The sequence below is a fragment of the Saccoglossus kowalevskii genome, chromosome 9 (assembly GCF_978046115.1).
Source record: "Saccoglossus kowalevskii chromosome 9, keSacKowa6.1, whole genome shotgun sequence".
Taxonomy (NCBI): Eukaryota; Metazoa; Hemichordata; class Enteropneusta; family Harrimaniidae; genus Saccoglossus; species Saccoglossus kowalevskii.
This window is the reverse complement of record NC_140649.1, coordinates 15567694-15584801: the sequence shown is the minus strand read 5'-3', so window position 1 is coordinate 15584801 and position 17108 is coordinate 15567694. Positions and strand designations below refer to the sequence as shown.

The following is a 17108-nucleotide window of genomic DNA, read 5'->3' as shown; positions in this document are numbered from 1 at the left end:
ATGCCTTACTTATGTGTTCCCGATAATATGAAACGCCTTCATACGACAACGTCCCATATGGTCTAGTGGTCAGCATTTGGCGCTCTCACCGCCATGACCCGGATTCATTTCCCGGTGTGGGAACACCAGTTTTATATTCCTGGTCAGTTGAACATCGCAGCTTGTACAACATTCTCATAGACAATTTAATTAAAAGATATAAGTTGGCCTCTCGTATTTGTTGGCTTGATTACAAGAGAATATATTATCCTCGACATTCAGTTCATGTCACGTCACAAGTATCAGATTATATGCCTTACTTATGTGTTCCATATAAATAGGAAACGCCTTCATACGTCAACGTCCCATATGGTCTAGTGGTTAGGATTTGGCGCTTTCACCGCCAAGGCCCGGGTTCAATTCCCGGTGTGGTAACATCTATTCTAGATTCCTGGTCAGTTTAACATCGCAGCTTGTACAAAATTCTCATAGACAATTTAATTAAAAGATATAAATTGGCCCCTCGTATTTGTTGGCTTGATTACAAGAGAATATATAATACTCGACATTCAGTTCATGTCACGTCATGTCACAAGTATCAGATTATATGCCTTACTTATGTGTTCCCGATAAATAGGAAACGCCTTCATACGTCAACGTTCCCATATTGTCTAGTGGTTAGGATTTGGCGCTTTCACCGCCAAGCCCGGGTTCAATTCTCGGTGTGGGAACATCTGTTTTAGATTCCTGGTCAGTTCAACATCGCAGCTTGTACAAAATTCTCATAGACAATTTAATTAAAAGATATAAACTGGCCTCTCGTATTTGTTGGCTTGATTACAAGAGAATATATTGTCCTCGACATTCAGTTCATGTCACGTCACAAGTATCAGATTATATGCCTTACTTATGTGTTCCATATAAATAGGAAACGCCTTCATACATCAACGTCCCATATGGTCTAGTGGTTAGGATTTGGCGCTCTCATTGCCAAGGCCCGGGTTCAATTCCCGGTGTGGGAACACCTGTTTTAGATTCCTGGTCAGTTGAACATCGCAGATTGTATGACATTCTCACAGATAATTTAATTAAAAGATATAAATTGGTCTCTCGCATTTGTTGCCTTATTACAAGTGAATATATAATACTCCACATTCAGTTCATGTCACGTCACAAGTATCCGATTATATGCCTTATTTATGTGTTCCCGATAATATGAAACGCCTTCATACGACAACGTCCCATATGGTCTAGTGGTCAGGATTTGGCGCTCTCACCGCCATGACCCGGATTCATTTCCCGGTGTGGGAACACCAGTTTTATATTCCTGGTCAGTTGAACATCGCAGCTTGTACAAAATTCTCATAGACAATTTAATTAAAAGATATAAATTGGTCTCTCGCATTTGTTGCCTTATTACAAGTGAATATATAATACTCGACATTCAGTTCATGTCACGTCACAAGTATCCGATTATATGCCTTACTTATATTTTCCCGATAAATAGGAAACGCCTTCATACGTCAACATCCCATATGGTCTAGTGGTCAGGATTTGGCGCTCTCACCGCCAAGGCCCGTGTTCAATTCCCGGTGTGGGAACACCAGTTTTATATTCCTGGTCAGTTGAACATCGCAGCTTGTACAAAATTCTCATAGACAATTTAATTAAAAGATATATATTGGCCTCTCGTATTTGTTGGCTTGATTACAAGAGAATATGTAATACACGACGTGTAGTTCATGTCAGAAGTATCCGATTGCATGCCATACTTGTGTTTTCCCGATAAATAGGAAACGCCTTCAAATGTCATCGTCCCATATGGTCTAGTGGTTAGGATTTGGCCCTTTCACCGCAAAGGCCTGGTTTCAATTTCCGGTGTGAGAACACCTGTTTTAGATTCCTGGTCAGTTGAACATCGCAGCTTGTACAAAATTCTCATAGACAATTTAATTAAAAGATATAAATTGGCCTCTCGTATTTGTTGGCTCATCAGAAGAGAATATATAATACTCGACATTCTGTTCATGTCACGTCACAAGTATCCGATTATATGCCTTAATATCCGATTATATGTTCAGTTCTCGGTGTGGGAACACCAGTTTTATATTCCTGGTCAGTTGAACATCGCAGCTTGTACAACATTCTCATAGACAATTTAATTAAAAGATATAAATTGGCCTCTCGTATTTGTTGGCTCGATCACAAGAGAATATATAATACTCGACATTCAGTTCATGTCACGTCACAAGTATCCGATTATATGCCTTACTTATGTGTTCCCGATAAATAGGAAACACCTTCATACGTCAACATCCCATATGGTCTAGTGGTTAGGATTTGGCGCTCTCACCGCCAAGGCCCGGGTTCAATTCCCGGTGTGGGAACACCAGTTTTATATTCCTGGTCAGTTGAACATCGCAGATTGTACAAAATTCTCATAGACAATTTAATTAAATGATATAAATTAGCCTCTCGTATTTGTTGGCTTGATTACAAGAGAATATGTAATACACGACGTGCAGTTCATGTCAGAAGTATCCGATTGCATGCCATACTTGTGTTTTCCCGATAAATAGGAAACGCCTTCAAATGTCATCGTCCCATATGGTCTAGTGGTTAGGATTTGGCGCTTTCACCGCCAAGGCCCGGGTTCAATTCCCGGTGTGGGAACACATGTTTTAGATTCCTGGTCAGTTGAACATCGCAGCTTGTACAAAATTCTCATAGACAATTTAATTAAATGATATAAATTGGCCTCTCGTATTTGTTGGCTTGATTACAAGAGAATATGTAATACACGACGTGCAGTTCATGTCAGAAGTATCCGATTGCATGCCATACTTGTGTTTTCCCGATAAATAAGAAACGCCTTCAAATGTCATCGTCCCATATGGTCTAGTGGTTAGGATTTGGCGCTTTCACCGCCAAGGCCCGGGTACAATTTCCGGTGTGGGAATACCTGTTTTAGATTCCTGGTCAGTTGAACATCGCAGCTTGTACAAAATTCTCATAGACAATTTAATTAAAAGATATAAATTGGCCTCTCGTATTTGTTGGCTTGATTACAAGAGAATATGTAATACACGACGTGCAGTTCATGTCAGAAGTATCCGATTGCATGCCATACTTGTGTTTTCCCGATAAATAAGAAACGCCTTCAAAAGTCATCGTCCCATATGGTCTAGTGGTTAGGATTTGGCGCTTTCACCGCCAAAGCCCGGGTTCAATTCACGGTGTGGGAACACCTGTTTTAGATTCCTGGTCAGGTGAACATCGCAGCTTGTACAAAATTCTCATAGAAAATTTAATTAAAAGATATAAATTGGCCTCTCACATTTGTTGTCTCATCAGAAGAGAATATACAATACTCGACATTCAGTATATGTCACGTCACAAGTATCCGATTATATGCCTTACTTATGTGTTCCCGATAAATAGGAAACGCCTTCATACGACAACGTCCCACATGGTCTAGTGGTCATGATTTCGCGCTCTCACCGCCATGACCCGGGTTCATTTCCCGGTGTGGGAACACCAGTTTTATATTCCTGGTCAGTTGAACATCGCAGCTTGTACAAAATTCTCGTAGACAATTTAATTAAAAGATATAAATTGGTCTCTCGCATTTGTTGCCTTATTACAAGTGAATATATAATACTCGACATTCAGTTCATGTCACGTCACAAGTATCCGATTATATGCTTTACTTATGTGTTCCCGATAAATAGGAAACGCCTTCATACGACAACGTCCCATATGGTCTAGCGGTCATGATTTCGCGCTCTCACCGCCATGGCCCGGGTTCAATTCCCGGTGTGGGAACACCAGTTTTTATATTCCTGGTCAGTTGAACATCGCAGCTTGTACAAAATTCTCATAGACAATTTAATTAAATGATATAAATTGGCCTCTCGTATTTGTTGGCTTGATTACAAGAGAATATGTAATACACGACGTGCAGTTCATGTCTAAAGTATCCGATTGCATGCCATACTTGCGTTTTCCCGATAAATAGGAAACGCCTTCAAATGTCATCGTCCCATATGGTCTAGTGGTTAGGATTTGGCGCTTTCACCGCCAAGGCCCGGGTTCAATTCCCGGTGTGGGAACACCTGTTTTAGATTCCTGGTCAGTTGAACATCGCAGCTTGTACAAAATTCTCATAGACAATTTAATTAAAAGATATAAATTGGCCTCTCGTATTTGTTGTCTCATCAGAAGAGAATATATAATACTCGACATTCAGTTCATGTCACGTCACAAGTATACGATTATATGCCTTACTTATGTGTTCCCGATAAATAGGAAATGCCTTCATACGTCAACATCCCATATGGTCTAGTGGTTAGGATTTGGCGCTCTCACCGCCAAGGCCCGGGTTCAATTCCCGGTGTGGGAACACCAGTTTTATATTCCTGGTCAGTTGAACATCGCAGCTTGTACAAAATTCTCATAGACAATTTAATAAAATGATATAAATTGGCCTCTCGTATTTGTTGGCTTGATTACAAGAGAATATGTAATACACGACGTGTAGTTCATGTCAGAAGTATCCGATTGCATGCCATACTTGTGTTTTCCCGATAAATAAGAAACGCCTTCAAATGTCATCGTACCATATGGTCTAGTGGTTAGGATTTGGCGCTTTCACCGCCAAGGCCCGGGTTCAATTCCCGGTGTGGGAACACCTGTTTTAGATTCCTGGTCAGTTGAACATCGCAGCTTGTACAAAATTCTCATAGACAATTTAATTAAAAGATATAAATTGGCCTCTCACATTTGTTGTCTCATCAGAAGAGAATATATAATACTCGACATTCAGTTCATGTCACGTCACAAGTATCCGATTATATGCCTTACTTATGTGTTCCCGATAAATAGGAAACGCCTTCATAGGACAACGTCCCATATGGCCTAGTGGTCATGATTTCGCGCTCTCACCGCCATGACCAAGGTTCATTTCCCGGTGTGGGAACACCTGTTTTAGATTCCTGGTCAGTTGAACATCGCAGCTTGTACAAAATTCTCATAGACAATTTAATTAAAATATATAAATTGGTCTCTCGCATTTGTTGCCTTATTACAAGTGAATATATAATACTCGACATTCAGTTCATGTCACGTCACAAATATACGATTATATGCCTTACTTATGTGTTCCTGATAAATAGGAAACGCCTTCATACGTCAACGTCCCATATGGTCTAGTGGTTAGGATTTGGCGCCCTCACCGCCAAGGCCGGGTTCAATTCCCGGTGTGGGAACACCTGTTTTAGATTCCTGGTCAGTTGAACATCGCAGCTTGTATGACATTCTCAGAGATAATTTAATTCAAAGATATAAATTGGTCTCTCGCATTTGTTGCCTTATTACAAGTGAATATATAATACTCCACATTCAGTTCATGTCACGTCACAAGTATCCGATTATATGCCTTACTTATGTGTTCCCGATACATATGAAACGCCTTCATACGACAACGTCCCATATGGTCTAGTGGTCAGGATTTGGCGCTCTCACCGCCATGACCCGGATTCATTTCCCGGTGTGGGAACACCAGTTTTATATTCCTGGTCAGTTGAACATCGCAGCTTGTACAAAATTCTCATAGACAATTTAATTAAAAGTTATAAATTGGCCTCTCGTATTTGTTGGCTCGATCACAAGAGAATATATAATACTCGACATTCAGTTCATGTCACGTCACAAGTATCCGATTATATGCCATACTTGTGTTTTCCCGATAAATAGGAAACGCCTTCAAATGTCATCGTCCCATATGGTCTAGTGGTTAGGATTTGGCGCTTTCACCGCCAAGGCCCGGGTTCAATTTCCGGTGTGGGAACACCTGTTTTAGATTCCTGGTCAGTTGAACATCGCAGCTTGTACAAAATTCTCACAGACAATTTAATTAAAAGATATAAATTGGCCTCTCGTATTTGTTGTCTCATCAGAAGAGAATATATAATACTCGACATTCAGTTCATGTCACGTCACAAGTATTCGATTATATGCTTTACATATGTGTTCCCGATAAATAGGAAACGCCTTCATACGTCAACATCCCATATGGTCTAGTGGTTAGGATTTGGCGCTCTCACCGCCAAGGCCCGGGTTCAATTCCCGGTATGGGAACCCCAGTTTTATATTCCTGGTCAGTTGAACATCGCAGCTTGTACAAAATTCTCATAGACAATTTAATTAAAAGATATAAATTGGTCTCTCGCATTTGTTGCCTTATTACAAGTGAATATATAATACTCGACATTCAGTTCATGTCACGTCACAAGTATCAGATTATATGCCTTACTTATGTATTCCCGATAAATAGGAAACACCTTCATACGTCAACATCCCATATGGTCTAGTGGTTAGGATTTGGCGCTCTCACCGCCAAGGCCCGGGTTCAATTCCCGGTGTGGGAACACCAGTTTTATATTCCTGGTCAGTTGAACATCGCAGCTTGTACAAAATTCTCATAGACAATTTAATAAAATGATATAAATTGGCCTCTCGTATTTGTTGGCTTGATTACAAGAGAATATGTAATACACGACGTGTAGTTCATGTCTAAAGTATCCGATTGCATGCCATACTTGCGTTTTCCCGATAAATAGGAAACGCCTTCAAATGTCATCGTCCCATATGGTCTAGTGGTTAGGATTTGGCGCTTTCACCGCCAAGGCCCGGGTTCAATTCCCGGTATGGGAACCCCAGTTTTATATTCCTGGTCAGTTGAACATCGCAGCTTGTACAAAATTCTCATAGACAATTTAATTAAAAGATATAAATTGGTCTCTCGCATTTGTTGCCTTATTACAAGTGAATATATAATACTCGACATTCAGTTCATGTCACGTCACAAGTATCCGATTATATGCCTTACTTATGTGTTCCCGATAAATAGGAAACGCCTTCATACGACAACGTCCCATATGGTCTAGTGGTAATGATTTCGCGCTCTCACCGCCATGGCCCGGGTTCAATTCCCGGTGTGGGAACACCAGTTTTTATATTCCTGGTCAGTTGAACATCGCAGCTTGTACAAAATTCTCATAGACAATTTAATTAAATGATATAAATTGGCCTCTCGTATTTGTTGGCTTGATTACAAGAGAATATGTAATACACGACGTGCAGTTCATGTCTAAAGTATCCGATTGCATGCCATACTTGCGTTTTCCCGATAAATAGGAAACGCCTTCAAATGTCATCGTCCCATATGGTCTAGTGGTTAGGATTTGGCGCTTTCACCGCCAAGGCCCGGGTTCAATTCCCGGTGTGGGAACACCTGTTTTAGATTCCTGGTCAGTTGAACATCGCAGCTTGTACAAAATTCTCATAGACAATTTAATTAAAAGATATAAATTGGCCTCTCGTATTTGTTGTCTCATCAGAAGAGAATATATAATACTCGACATTCAGTTCATGTCACGTCACAAGTATCCGATTATATGCCTTACTTATGTGTTCCCGATAAATAGGAAATGCCTTCATACGTCAACATCCCATATGGTCTAGTGGTTAGGATTTGGCGCTCTCACCGCCAAGGCCCGGGTTCAATTCCCGGTGTGGGAACACCAGTTTTATATTCCTGGTCAGTTGAACATCGCAGCTTGTACAAAATTCTCATAGACAATTTAATAAAATGATATAAATTGGCCTCTCGTATTTGTTGGCTTGATTACAAGAGAATATGTAATACACGACGTGTAGTTCATGTCAGAAGTATCCGATTGCATGCCATACTTGTGTTTTCCCGATAAATAAGAAACGCCTTCAAATGTCATCGTCCCATATGGTCTAGTGGTTAGGATTTGGCGCTTTCACCGCCAAGGCCCGGGTTCAATTCCCGGTGTGAGAACACCTGTTTTAGATTCCTGGTCAGTTGAACATCGCAGCTTGTACAAAATTCTCATAGACAATTTAATTAAAAGATATAAATTGGCCTCTCACATTTGTTGTCTCATCAGAAGAGAATATATAATACTCGACATTCAGTTCATGTCACGTCACAAGTATCCGATTATATGCCTTACTTATGTGTTCCCGATAAATAGGAAACGCCTTCATAGGACAACGTCCCATATGGCCTAGTGGTCATGATTTCGCTCTCTCACCGCCATGACCAAGGTTCATTTCCCGGTGTGGGAACACCAGTTTTATATTCCTAGTCAGTTGAACATCGCAGCTTGTACAAAATTCTCATAGACAATTTAATTAAAAGATATAAATTGGTCTCTCGCATTTGTTGCCTTATTACAAGTGAATATATAATACTCGACATTCAGTTCATGTCACTTCACAAATATACGATTATATGCCTTACTTATGTGTTCCTGATAAATAGGAAACGCCTTCATACGTCAACGTCCCATATGGTCTAGTGGTTAGGATTTGGCGCCCTCACCGCCAAGGCCCGGGTTCAATTCCCGGTGTGGGAACACCTGTTTTAGATTCCTGGTCAGTTGAACATCGCAGCTTGTATGACATTCTCAGAGATAATTTAATTCAAAGATATAAATTGGTCTCTCGCATTTGTTGCCTTATTACAAGTGAATATATAATACTCCACATTCAGTTCATGTCACGTCACAAGTATCCGATTATATGCCTTACTTATGTGTTCCCGATACATATGAAACGCCTTCATACGACAACGTCCCATATGGTATAGTGGTCAGGATTTGGCGCTCTCACCGCCATGACCCGGATTCATTTCCCGGTGTGGGAACACCAGTTTTATATTCCTGGTCAGTTGAACATCGCAGCTTGTACAAAATTCTCATAGACAATTTAATTAAAAGTTATAAATTGGCCTCTCGTATTTGTTGGCTCGATCACAAGAGAATATATAATACTCGACATTCAGTTCATGTCACGTCACAAGTATCCGATTATATGCCTTACTTATGTTTTCCCGATAAATTGGAAACGCCTTCATACGTCAACATCCCGTATGGTCTAGTGGTCATGATTTCGCGCTCTCATCGCCATGGCCCGGGTTCAATTCCCGGTGTGGGAACACCAGTTTTATATTCCTGGTCAGTTGAACATCGCAGCTTGTACAAAATTCTCATAGACAATTTAATTAAATGATATAAATTGGCCTCTCGTATTTGTTGGCTTGATTACAAGAGAATATGTAATACACGACGTGCAGTTCATGTCAGAAGTATCCGATTGCATGCCATACTTGTGTTTTCCCGATAAATAGGAAACGCCTTCAAATGTCATCGTCCCATATGGTCTAGTGGTTAGGATTTGGCGCTTTCACCGCCAAGGCCCGGGTTCAATTCCCGGTGTGGGAACACCTGTTTTAGATTCCTGGTCAGTTGAACATCGCAGCTTGTACAAAATTCTCATAGACAATTTAATTAAAAGATATAAATTGGCCTCTCGTATTTGTTGTCTCATCAGAAGAGAATATATAATACTCGACATTCAGTTCATGTCACGTCACAAGTATCCGATTATATGCCTTACTTATGTGTTCCCGATAAATAGGAAATGCCTTCATACGTCAACATCCCATATGGTCTAGTGGTTAGGATTTGGCGCTCTCACCGCCAAAGCCCGGGTTAAATTCCCGGTGTGGGAACACCAGTTTTATATTCCTGGTCAGTTGAACATCGCAGCTTGTACAAAATTCTCATAGACAATTTAATAAAATGATATAAATTGGCCTCTCGTATTTGTTGGCTTGATTACAAGAGAATATGTAATACACGACGTGTAGTTCATGTCAGAAGTATCCGATTGCATGCCATACTTGTGTTTACCCGATAAATAAGAAACGCCTTCAAATGTCATCGTCCCATATGGTCTAGTGGTTAGGATTTGGCGCCCTCACCGCCAAGGCCCGGGTTCAATTCCCGGTGTGGGAACACCTGTTTTAGATTCCTGGTCAGTTGAACATCGCAGCTTGTATGACATTCTCAGAGATAATTTAATTCAAAGATATAAATTGGTCTCACGCATTTGTTGCCTTATTACAAGTGAATATATAATACTCCACATTCAGTTCATGTCACGTCACAAGTATCCGATTATATGCCTTACTTATGTGTTCCCGATACATATGAAACGCCTTCATACGACAACGTCCCATATGGTCTAGTGGTCAGGATTTGGCGCTCTCACCGCCATGACCCGGATTCATTTCCCGGTGTGGGAACACCAGTTTTATATTCCTGGTCAGTTGAACATCGCAGCTTGTACAAAATTCTCATAGACAATTTAATTAAAAGTTATAAATTGGCCTCTCGTATTTGTTGGCTAGATCACAAGAGAATATATAATACTCGACATTCAGTTCATGTCACGTCACAAGTATCCGATTATATGCCTTACTTATGTGTTCCCGATAAATAGGAAATGCCTTCATACGTCAACATCCCATATGGTCTAGTGGTTAGGATTTGGCGCTCTCACCGCCAAGGCCCGGGTTCAATTCCCGGTGTGGGAACACCAGTTTTATATTCCTGGTCAGTTGAACATCGCAGCTTGTACAAAATTCTCATAGACAATTTAATAAAATGATATAAATTGGCCTCTCGTATTTGTTGGCTTGATTACAAGAGAATATGTAATACACGACGTGTAGTTCATGTCAGAAGTATCCGATTGCATGCCATACTTGTGTTTTCCCGATAAATAAGAAACGCCTTCAAATGTCATCGTCCCATATGGTCTAGTGGTTAGGATTTGGCGATTTCACCGCCAAGGCCCGGGTTCAATTCCCGGTGTGAGAACACCTGTTTTAGATTCCTGGTCAGTTGAACATCGCAGCTTGTACAAAATTCTCATAGACAATTTAATTAAAAGATATAAATTGGCCTCTCACATTTGTTGTCTCATCAGAAGAGAATATATAATACTCGACATTCAGTTCATGTCACGTCACAAGTATCCGATTATATGCCTTACTTATGTGTTCCCGATAAATAGGAAACGCCTTCATAGGACAACGTCCCATATGGCCTAGTGGTCATGATTTCGCTCTCTCACCGCCATGACCAAGGTTCATTTCCCGGTGTGGGAACACCAGTTTTATATTCCTGGTCAGTTGAACATCGCAGCTTGTACAAAATTCTCATAGACAATTTAATTAAAAGATATAAATTGGTCTCTCGCATTTGTTGCCTTATTACAAGTGAATATATAATACTCGACATTCAGTTCATGTCACTTCACAAATATACGATTATATGCCTTACTTATGTGTTCCTGATAAATAGGAAACGCCTTCATACGTCAACGTCCCATATGGTCTAGTGGTTAGGATTTGGCGCCCTCACCGCCAAGGCCCGGGTTCAATTCCCGGTGTGGGAACACCTGTTTTAGATTCCTGGTCAGTTGAACATCGCAGCTTGTATGACATTCTCAGAGATAATTTAATTCAAAGATATAAATTGGTCTCTCGCATTTGTTGCCTTATTACAAGTGAATATATAATACTCCACATTCAGTTCATGTCACGTCACAAGTATCCGATTATATGCCTTACTTATGTGTTCCCGATACATATGAAACGCCTTCATACGACAACGTCCCATATGGTATAGTGGTCAGGATTTGGCGCTCTCACCGCCATGACCCGGATTCATTTCCCGGTGTGGGAACACCAGTTTTATATTCCTGGTCAGTTGAACATCGCAGCTTGTACAAAATTCTCATAGACAATTTAATTAAAAGTTATAAATTGGCCTCTCGTATTTGTTGGCTCGATCACAAGAGAATATATAATACTCGACATTCAGTTCATGTCACGTCACAAGTATCCGATTATATGCCTTACTTATGTTTTCCCGATAAATAGGAAACGCCTTCATACGTCAACATCCCGTATGGTCTAGTGGTCATGATTTCGCGCTCTCATCGCCATGGCCCGGGTTCAATTCCCGGTGTGGGAACACCAGTTTTATATTCCTGGTCAGTTGAACATCGCAGCTTGTACAAAATTCTCATAGACAATTTAATTAAATGATATAAATTGGCCTCTCGTATTTGTTGGCTTGATTACAAGAGAATATGTAATACACGACGTGCAGTTCATGTCAGAAGTATCCGATTGCATGCCATACTTGTGTTTTCCCGATAAATAGGAAACGCCTTCAAATGTCATCGTCCCATATGGTCTAGTGGTTAGGATTTGGCGCTTTCACCGCCAAGGCCCGGGTTCAATTCCCGGTGTGGGAACACCTGTTTTAGATTCCTGGTCAGTTGAACATCGCAGCTTGTACAAAATTCTCATAGACAATTTAATTAAAAGATATAAATTGGCCTCTCGTATTTGTTGTCTCATCAGAAGAGAATATATAATACTCGACATTCAGTTCATGTCACGTCACAAGTATCCGATTATATGCCTTACTTATGTGTTCCCGATAAATAGGAAATGCCTTCATACGTCAACATCCCATATGGTCTAGTGGTTAGGATTTGGCGCTCTCACCGCCAAAGCCCGGGTTCAATTCCCGGTGTGGGAACACCAGTTTTATATTCCTGGTCAGTTGAACATCGCAGCTTGTACAAAATTCTCATAGACAATTTAATAAAATGATATAAATTGGCCTCTCGTATTTGTTGGCTTGATTACAAGAGAATATGTAATACACGACGTGTAGTTCATGTCAGAAGTATCCGATTGCATGCCATACTTGTGTTTTCCCGATAAATAAGAAACGCCTTCAAATGTCATCGTCCCATATGGTCTAGTGGTTAGGGTTTGGCGCTTTCACCGCCAAGGCCCGGGTTCAATTCCCGGTGTGAGAACACCTGTTTTAGATTCCTGGTCAGTTGAACATCGCAGCTTGTACAAAATTCTCATAAACAATTTAATTAAAAGATATAAATTGGCCTCTCACATTTGTTGTCTCATCAGAAGAGAATATATAATACTCGACATTCAGTTCATGTCACGTCACAAGTATCCGATTATATGCCTTACTTATGTGTTCCCGATAAATAGGAAACGCCTTCATAGGACAACGTCCCATATGGCCTAGTGGTCATGATTTCGCTCTCTCACCGCCATGACCAAGGTTCATTTCCCGGTGTGGGAACACCAGTTTTATATTCCTGGTCAGTTGAACATCGCAGCTTGTACAAAATTCTCATAGACAATTTAATTAAAAGATATAAATTGGTCTCTCGCATTTGTTGCCTTATTACAAGTGAATATATAATACTCGACATTCAGTTCATGTCACGTCACAAATATACGATTATATGCCTTACTTATGTGTTCCTGATAAATAGGAAACGCCTTCATACGTCAACGTCCCATATGGTCTAGTGGTTAGGATTTGGCGCCCTCACCGCCAAGGCCCGGGTTCAATTCCCGGTGTGGGAACACCTGTTTTAGATTCCTGGTCAGTTGAACATCGCAGCTTGTATGACATTCTCAGAGATAATTTAATAAAATGATATAAATTGGCCTCTCGTATTTGTTGGCTTGATTACAAGAGAATATGTAATACACGACGTGTAGTTCATGTCAGAAGTATCCGATTGCATGCCATACTTGTGTTTTCCCGATAAATAAGAAACGCCTTCAAATGTCAACGTCCCATATGGTCTAGTGGTTAGGATTTGGCGCCCTCACCGCCAAGGCCCGGGTTCAATTCCCGGTGTGGGAACACCTGTTTTAGATTCCTGGTCAGTTGAACATCGCAGCTTGTATGACATTCTCAGAGATAATTTAATTCAAAGATATAAATTGGTCTCTCGCATTTGTTGCCTTATTACAAGTGAATATATAATACTCCACATTCAGTTCATGTCACGTCACAAGTATCCGATTATATGCCTTACTTATGTGTTCCCGATACATATGAAACGCCTTCATACGACAACGTCCCATATGGTCTAGTGGTCAGGATTTGGCGCTCTCACCGCCATGACCCGGATTCATTTCCCGGTGTGGGAACACCAGTTTTATATTCCTGGTCAGTTGAACATCGCAGCTTGTACAAAATTCTCATAGACAATTTAATTAAAAGTTATAAATTGGCCTCTCGTATTTGTTGGCTCGATCACAAGAGAATATATAATACTCGACATTCAGTTCATGTCACGTCACAAGTATCCAATTATATGCCTTACTTATGTGTTCCCGATACATATGAAACGCCTTCATACGACAACGTCCCATATGGTCTAGTGGTCAGGATTTGGCGCTCTCACCGCCATGACCCGGATTCATTTCCCGGTGTGGGAACACCAGTTTTATATTCCTGGTCAGTTGAACATCGCAGCTTGTACAAAATTCTCATAGACAATTTAATTAAATTATATAAATTGGCCTCTCGTATTTGTTGGCTTGATTACAAGAGAATATGTAATACACGACGTGCAGTTCATGTCAGAAGTATCCGATTGCATGCCATACTTGTGTTTTCCCGATAAATAGGAAACGCCTTCAAATGTCATCGTCCCATATGGTCTAGTGGTTAGGATTTGGCGCTTTCACCGCCAAGGCCCGGGTTCAATTCCCGGTGTGGGAACACCTGTTTTAGATTCCTTGTCAGTTGAACATCGCAGCTTGTACAAAATTCTCATAGACAATTTAATTAAAAGATATAAATTGGCCTCTCGTATTTGTTGTCTCATCAGAAGAGAATATATAATACTCGACATTCAGTTCATGTCACGTCACAAGTATCCGATTATATGCCTTACTTATGTGTTCCCGATAAATAGGAAATGCCTTCATACGACAACATCCCATATGGTCTAGTGGTTAGGATTTGGCGCTCTCACCGCCAAGGCCCGGGTTCAATTCCCGGTGTGGGAACACCAGTTTTATATTCCTGGTCAGTTGAACATCGCAGCTTGTACAAAATTCTCATAGACAATTTAATAAAATGATATAAATTGGCCTCTCGTATTTGTTGGCTTGATTACAAGAGAATATGTAATACACGACGTGTAGTTCATGTCAGAAGTATCCGATTGCATGCCATACTTGTATGTTCCCGATAAATAAGAAACGCCTTCAAATGTCATCGTCCCATATGGTCTAGTGGTTAGGATTTGGCGCTTTCACCGCCAAGGCCCGGGTTCAATTCCCGGTGTGAGAACACCTGTTTTAGATTCCTGGTCAGTTGAACATCGCAGCTTGTACAAAATTCTCATAGACAATTTAATTAAAAGATATAAATTGGCCTCTCACATTTGTTGTCTCATCAGAAGAGAATATATAATACTCGACATTCAGTTCATGTCACGTCACAAGTATCCGATTATATGCCTTACTTATGTGTTCCCGATAAATAGGAAACGCCTTCATAGGACAACGTCCCATATGGCCTAGTGGTCATGATTTCGCTCTCTCACCGCCATGACCAAGGTTCATTTCCCGGTGTGGGAACACCAGTTTTATATTCCTGGTCAGTTGAACATCGCAGCTTGTACAAAATTCTCATAGACAATTTAATTAAAAGATATAAATTGGTCTCTCGCATTTGTTGCCTTATTACAAGTGAATATATAATACTCGACATTCAGTTCATGTCACGTCACAAATATACGATTATATGCCTTACTTATGTGTTCCTGATAAATAGGAAACGCCTTCATACGTCAACGTCCCATATGGTCTAGTGGTTAGGATTTGGCGCCCTCACCGCCAAGGCCCGGGTTCAATTCCCGGTGTGGGAACACCTGTTTTAGATTCCTGGTCAGTTGAACATCGCAGCTTGTATGACATTCTCAGAGATAATTTAATTCAAAGATATAAATTGGTCTCTCGCATTTGTTGCCTTATTACAAGTGAATATATAATACTCCACATTCAGTTCATGTCACGTCACAAGTATCCGATTATATGCCTTACTTATGTGTTCCCGATACATATGAAACGCCTTCATACGACAACGTCCCATATGGTCTAGTGGTCAGGATTTGGCGCTCTCACCGCCATGACCCGGATTCATTTCCCGGTGTGGGAACACCAGTTTTATATTCCTGGTCAGTTGAACATCGCAGCTTGTACAAAATTCTCATAGACAATTTAATTAAAAGTTATAAATTGGCCTCTCGTATTTGTTGGCTCGATCAGAAGAGAATATATAATACTCGACATTCAGTTCATGTCACGTCACAAGTATCCGATTATATGCCTTACTTATGTGTTCCCGATAAATAGGAAATGCCTTCATACGTCAACATCCCATATGGTCTAGTGGTTAGGATTTGGCGCTCTCACCGCCAAGGCCCGGGTTCAATTCCCGGTGTGGGAACACCAGTTTTATATTCCTGGTCAGTTGAACATCGCAGCTTGTACAAAATTCTCATAGACAATTTAATAAAATGATATAAATTGGCCTCTCGTATTTGTTGGCTTGATTACAAGAGAATATGTAATACACGACGTGTAGTTCATGTCAGAAGTATCCGATTGCATGCCATACTTGTGTTTTCCCGATAAATAAGAAACGCCTTCAAATGTCATCGTCCCATATGGTCTAGTGGTTAGGATTTGGCGCTTTCACCGCCAAGGCCCGGGTTCAATTCCCGGTGTGAGAACACCTGTTTTAGATTCCTGGTCAGTTGAACATCGCAGCTTGTACAACATTCTCATAGACAATTTAATTAAAAGATATAAATTGGCCTCTCACATTTGTTGTCTCATCAGAAGAGAATATATAATACTCGACATTCAGTTCATGTCACGTCACAAGTATCCGATTATATGCCTTACTTATGTGTTCCCGATAAATAGGAAACGCCTTCATAGGACAACGTCCCATATGGCCTAGTGGTCATGATTTCGCTCTCTCACCGCCATGACCAAGGTTCATTTCCCGGTGTGGGAACACCAGTTTTATATTCCTGGTCAGTTGAACATCGCAGCTTGTACAAAATTCTCATAGACAATTTAATTAAAAGATATAAATTGGTCTCTCGCATTTGTTGCCTTATTACAAGTGAATATATAATACTCGACATTCAGTTCATGTCACGTCACAAATATACGATTATATGCCTTACTTATGTGTTCCTGATAAATAGGAAACGCCTTCATACGTCAACGTCCCATATGGTCTAGTGGTTAGGATTTGGCGCCCTCAACGCCAAGGCTCGGGTTCAATTCCCGGTGTGGGAACACCTGTTTTAGA

At 40.6% G+C, this 17108-nt stretch overlaps 33 non-coding genes across 33 annotated transcripts; all 33 read left to right on the top strand.

Moving 5' to 3' along the window:
- The first annotated feature begins 929 nt into the window (after positions 1-929).
- Positions 930-1001, top strand: TRNAE-CUC (transfer RNA glutamic acid (anticodon CUC)). The gene has a single exon. It is a non-coding gene; the product is annotated as a tRNA-Glu (tRNA).
- A 507-nt stretch (positions 1002-1508) lies between these two features.
- Positions 1509-1580, top strand: TRNAE-CUC (transfer RNA glutamic acid (anticodon CUC)). The gene has a single exon. It is a non-coding gene; the product is annotated as a tRNA-Glu (tRNA).
- Positions 1581-2294: 714 nt separating this feature from the next.
- On the top strand, positions 2295-2366 carry TRNAE-CUC (transfer RNA glutamic acid (anticodon CUC)). The gene has a single exon. It is a non-coding gene; the product is annotated as a tRNA-Glu (tRNA).
- A 214-nt stretch (positions 2367-2580) lies between these two features.
- Positions 2581-2652, top strand: TRNAE-UUC (transfer RNA glutamic acid (anticodon UUC)). The gene has a single exon. It is a non-coding gene; the product is annotated as a tRNA-Glu (tRNA).
- Positions 2653-3732: 1080 nt separating this feature from the next.
- On the top strand, positions 3733-3804 carry TRNAE-CUC (transfer RNA glutamic acid (anticodon CUC)). The gene has a single exon. It is a non-coding gene; the product is annotated as a tRNA-Glu (tRNA).
- A 215-nt stretch (positions 3805-4019) lies between these two features.
- TRNAE-UUC (transfer RNA glutamic acid (anticodon UUC)) lies at positions 4020-4091 on the top strand. The gene has a single exon. It is a non-coding gene; the product is annotated as a tRNA-Glu (tRNA).
- Positions 4092-4309: 218 nt separating this feature from the next.
- On the top strand, positions 4310-4381 carry TRNAE-CUC (transfer RNA glutamic acid (anticodon CUC)). The gene has a single exon. It is a non-coding gene; the product is annotated as a tRNA-Glu (tRNA).
- A 1664-nt stretch (positions 4382-6045) lies between these two features.
- Positions 6046-6117, top strand: TRNAE-CUC (transfer RNA glutamic acid (anticodon CUC)). Its single transcript has one exon. It is a non-coding gene; the product is annotated as a tRNA-Glu (tRNA).
- A 218-nt stretch (positions 6118-6335) lies between these two features.
- Positions 6336-6407, top strand: TRNAE-CUC (transfer RNA glutamic acid (anticodon CUC)). The gene has a single exon. It is a non-coding gene; the product is annotated as a tRNA-Glu (tRNA).
- A 214-nt stretch (positions 6408-6621) lies between these two features.
- On the top strand, positions 6622-6693 carry TRNAE-UUC (transfer RNA glutamic acid (anticodon UUC)). The gene has a single exon. It is a non-coding gene; the product is annotated as a tRNA-Glu (tRNA).
- Positions 6694-6911: 218 nt separating this feature from the next.
- On the top strand, positions 6912-6983 carry TRNAE-CUC (transfer RNA glutamic acid (anticodon CUC)). Its single transcript has one exon. It is a non-coding gene; the product is annotated as a tRNA-Glu (tRNA).
- A 215-nt stretch (positions 6984-7198) lies between these two features.
- Positions 7199-7270, top strand: TRNAE-UUC (transfer RNA glutamic acid (anticodon UUC)). The gene has a single exon. It is a non-coding gene; the product is annotated as a tRNA-Glu (tRNA).
- Positions 7271-7488: 218 nt separating this feature from the next.
- Positions 7489-7560, top strand: TRNAE-CUC (transfer RNA glutamic acid (anticodon CUC)). The gene has a single exon. It is a non-coding gene; the product is annotated as a tRNA-Glu (tRNA).
- Positions 7561-7774: 214 nt separating this feature from the next.
- TRNAE-UUC (transfer RNA glutamic acid (anticodon UUC)) lies at positions 7775-7846 on the top strand. The gene has a single exon. It is a non-coding gene; the product is annotated as a tRNA-Glu (tRNA).
- Positions 7847-8354: 508 nt separating this feature from the next.
- On the top strand, positions 8355-8426 carry TRNAE-CUC (transfer RNA glutamic acid (anticodon CUC)). The gene has a single exon. It is a non-coding gene; the product is annotated as a tRNA-Glu (tRNA).
- A 509-nt stretch (positions 8427-8935) lies between these two features.
- Positions 8936-9007, top strand: TRNAE-CUC (transfer RNA glutamic acid (anticodon CUC)). Its single transcript has one exon. It is a non-coding gene; the product is annotated as a tRNA-Glu (tRNA).
- A 214-nt stretch (positions 9008-9221) lies between these two features.
- Positions 9222-9293, top strand: TRNAE-UUC (transfer RNA glutamic acid (anticodon UUC)). Its single transcript has one exon. It is a non-coding gene; the product is annotated as a tRNA-Glu (tRNA).
- Positions 9294-9511: 218 nt separating this feature from the next.
- Positions 9512-9583, top strand: TRNAE-CUC (transfer RNA glutamic acid (anticodon CUC)). The gene has a single exon. It is a non-coding gene; the product is annotated as a tRNA-Glu (tRNA).
- Positions 9584-9797: 214 nt separating this feature from the next.
- On the top strand, positions 9798-9869 carry TRNAE-CUC (transfer RNA glutamic acid (anticodon CUC)). The gene has a single exon. It is a non-coding gene; the product is annotated as a tRNA-Glu (tRNA).
- Positions 9870-10378: 509 nt separating this feature from the next.
- Positions 10379-10450, top strand: TRNAE-CUC (transfer RNA glutamic acid (anticodon CUC)). Its single transcript has one exon. It is a non-coding gene; the product is annotated as a tRNA-Glu (tRNA).
- A 794-nt stretch (positions 10451-11244) lies between these two features.
- Positions 11245-11316, top strand: TRNAE-CUC (transfer RNA glutamic acid (anticodon CUC)). Its single transcript has one exon. It is a non-coding gene; the product is annotated as a tRNA-Glu (tRNA).
- A 509-nt stretch (positions 11317-11825) lies between these two features.
- Positions 11826-11897, top strand: TRNAE-CUC (transfer RNA glutamic acid (anticodon CUC)). Its single transcript has one exon. It is a non-coding gene; the product is annotated as a tRNA-Glu (tRNA).
- Positions 11898-12111: 214 nt separating this feature from the next.
- On the top strand, positions 12112-12183 carry TRNAE-UUC (transfer RNA glutamic acid (anticodon UUC)). The gene has a single exon. It is a non-coding gene; the product is annotated as a tRNA-Glu (tRNA).
- A 218-nt stretch (positions 12184-12401) lies between these two features.
- Positions 12402-12473, top strand: TRNAE-CUC (transfer RNA glutamic acid (anticodon CUC)). Its single transcript has one exon. It is a non-coding gene; the product is annotated as a tRNA-Glu (tRNA).
- Positions 12474-13267: 794 nt separating this feature from the next.
- Positions 13268-13339, top strand: TRNAE-CUC (transfer RNA glutamic acid (anticodon CUC)). The gene has a single exon. It is a non-coding gene; the product is annotated as a tRNA-Glu (tRNA).
- Positions 13340-13553: 214 nt separating this feature from the next.
- TRNAE-CUC (transfer RNA glutamic acid (anticodon CUC)) lies at positions 13554-13625 on the top strand. Its single transcript has one exon. It is a non-coding gene; the product is annotated as a tRNA-Glu (tRNA).
- Positions 13626-14420: 795 nt separating this feature from the next.
- On the top strand, positions 14421-14492 carry TRNAE-UUC (transfer RNA glutamic acid (anticodon UUC)). The gene has a single exon. It is a non-coding gene; the product is annotated as a tRNA-Glu (tRNA).
- Positions 14493-14710: 218 nt separating this feature from the next.
- TRNAE-CUC (transfer RNA glutamic acid (anticodon CUC)) lies at positions 14711-14782 on the top strand. The gene has a single exon. It is a non-coding gene; the product is annotated as a tRNA-Glu (tRNA).
- A 214-nt stretch (positions 14783-14996) lies between these two features.
- Positions 14997-15068, top strand: TRNAE-UUC (transfer RNA glutamic acid (anticodon UUC)). Its single transcript has one exon. It is a non-coding gene; the product is annotated as a tRNA-Glu (tRNA).
- A 508-nt stretch (positions 15069-15576) lies between these two features.
- On the top strand, positions 15577-15648 carry TRNAE-CUC (transfer RNA glutamic acid (anticodon CUC)). The gene has a single exon. It is a non-coding gene; the product is annotated as a tRNA-Glu (tRNA).
- Positions 15649-16157: 509 nt separating this feature from the next.
- Positions 16158-16229, top strand: TRNAE-CUC (transfer RNA glutamic acid (anticodon CUC)). The gene has a single exon. It is a non-coding gene; the product is annotated as a tRNA-Glu (tRNA).
- Positions 16230-16443: 214 nt separating this feature from the next.
- TRNAE-UUC (transfer RNA glutamic acid (anticodon UUC)) lies at positions 16444-16515 on the top strand. The gene has a single exon. It is a non-coding gene; the product is annotated as a tRNA-Glu (tRNA).
- A 508-nt stretch (positions 16516-17023) lies between these two features.
- Positions 17024-17095, top strand: TRNAE-CUC (transfer RNA glutamic acid (anticodon CUC)). Its single transcript has one exon. It is a non-coding gene; the product is annotated as a tRNA-Glu (tRNA).
- Positions 17096-17108: the final 13 nt, after the last annotated feature.